The sequence below is a fragment of the Pelecanus crispus genome, chromosome 17 (assembly GCF_030463565.1).
Source record: "Pelecanus crispus isolate bPelCri1 chromosome 17, bPelCri1.pri, whole genome shotgun sequence".
Lineage (NCBI taxonomy): Eukaryota > Metazoa > Chordata > Aves > Pelecaniformes > Pelecanidae > Pelecanus > Pelecanus crispus.
In genome coordinates, this window is record NC_134659.1 from 8,133,682 (window position 1) to 8,136,143 (window position 2,462).

Sequence of the window (2,462 nt, forward strand, 5' to 3'; positions counted from 1 at the left end):
CACATGGTGCAGCCTTCCAGCCGGTTAAAGAGGTCTGACGCGATTCGGGGCTCGCCGGGCCCGGGGAGGACCGGGGGAGGGCGGGCGGGGGGCGGGGGGCGGCAGGGCCGGGCGGGAGCCGGAGCCGGGGGGGCGGCGGAGCCGGGGCCAGCCCCAAGCTCCCGGCACGGCTCGGCTCCCGGTTTTAGCACCAAAACCGGTTTTTGAGGTCGGGTGTGAGCAGAGGATCCGGGGGAGGGGAGGCGAGCACGGAGGCAGAGCCTGAGCTCGGGGTGAGCTCGGACCCCGCGAATCCCCCCAGGATGGGGCCGGCACCCCAGGTCACACCCGAACAGGGCCAAAGAGCTGGGGTGCTCGCCCGGGCTCTGGCTGACAATGTCTCACCCAAAATCACTGCTGGGGTGGGTCGAGGGCGAGCCCCAAAGCACCCTTCATCCTCTGAATGGCACCCTTGGGTGCTGGGGTGGGGCTGCACCCCATGCTCGGAGCGGGGGTGGGACAGGGCTGGCAGCACCCCTCGCACAGGGGGCTGCGTGGCTGGGACACGGCTGCTGGGGACGGCGGAGGGCCTTTCCGGATGGGGGGGTGGAGGAATAGTGGCCCCACACCGGCGGCGAGGCTGGACCGGACGTTATTTAAGGTCCTAGGAGAAGTTTGGGGAAAAATGGCCACCCCCAAAATCTCCCCCCTGGGCTGGGTAGCGCAGAGGCAATGGGTCTGGGTGCTGGATCTGATGGAGCTGAACCAGCCAAGCCCTCCAGCCCCCCCCAGGTGTGGAGCAGGCACCTGCAAGGCTCATCCTGCGCAAGTCGCTCCCCAGGAGCGGGGCTGGTTTATCCGAGTGCTGCAGGGACCAGGACCAGCTACCACCTCAGATTTGGGGCAAGGGGACTCTCCCGAACCCCATCTGCACCTCTCCCCATCCTTTCTCCCTCCTCTGGAGAGACCTGGGGCTGGAGCTGTCCCCTCCTGCTCTGCTCTGCCTGGGAGAGAGATGCCCCAACACCTGGATCTGCCCCTTGGGGCTGACCCTCAACCCTCTCCTCCCTCAGAGCCCGCACACCCCCAGGCAGGGATGGGAACAGCTGTGGGACCATCACAGACCCAGCACTGGGCTTCTCCATCAGCTGGTGGCCCGTGGGCTTCCCCCTCACCTCCTTGGCCAAGTGGCCAGCACAGGGCTGGGCATTCGAGCACCCGAGTGCTGTCCGGGGACCGTGGCAATGTGCCGCCTCCAGCCTTTGGGCTGTGCCAGGAGCAGGGCGAGGAGAGCTTATTTGGATTTGAGCGATCTGTTTGCTCTGCAGAGAGAAAAATAAACCCAGGATGGCGGGCTCCTGTAAACACTGTGCTATTTATGGGAGGCGTTTGCTGGAGCATCTCACAGCGCATCTCCTCACACATCCTCCACCGCAGGGAGGAAGCTGTTGCCCCGCTATAGGCAATGCATGGGGGGATGCACTCAGGACAGGGTACCGGGAGTGGAAAGGGCATCCCCAGAAAACGCAGAAACCCCTCGCCCACCGACTTTGCAGGGCGAGTGTCCTTGCAATCAATCTCTGGCTGGGAGCAGAGCAGGAAAACCGGCAGGTTCATCACAGGAGTGCAATGCGGAAGCAAACGCGGGCAGGTCCCGGCCTAATTGTGTGCAAATCCCCCAAACGCAGAGATTAAAAAACCACTCCTTTTCCTTAGTGGATTTGCAGTTTGTTCTCCCTCCCTGGACTCATGCCCCAGCATACTTAATTTTAGCAGCACCCCTAAAAAACCCCACGTCATGCCAAAAATAAGCTGCCTGGCTGGGTGTCTGCCAAAGCGAGGTAGGAGCTCTCCCACCAGCCCAAGCAAACTGTCCCAGGGCTTTGGCAAAGGCTGCAAAGATTGAATGAGCAAGTGCTGCTGCTGGTTGTCGCAGGTGGTGGCACAGAGCCTGTTCCTGACGGACGTGGCATCATCTGCTCACCCTCCCGGACACCAGGCTAGGTCTTGTGTCGGGCAAGTGTCGGAGATTCCTTAAAAACCCACGAAAGGTAATTTTCTGGTGAACGTCAGGTACCAGAAGGTTATTCAGGTCTTCCAGGCTGTTGCTGGGGTTTGGAAGGAGAAAATGGCCTGAGAGGTGCAACGGGTCGTGCCGATCCCAAAGAAGTGTCGGATGGTGCTGCTACAGGCAAATTTCTGCTGCCATCCCCAGCACAGTGGGAGAGATGGGATGAAGAAGGGCAAGGAGGGGACAGGCGTGGCTTCAATTTTCCTGCACCAGCTTTTCCACCTTGCCGCCTCCTGTGAGATGGGGACAGGACCAAACCTGGGCCATGGCAGGAGGGAATGGTTCGTGTCTGGCTCCGTGCCAGCGTGAGGCACCGGAGCGTTTGGCATGTCAGGGCCGGCTGAGCCAGCCTGCCCGGCTGATGAGACCGAACCCTGACTGAACACCCCCAGGGCTCGGCAGCAGCCAAGAA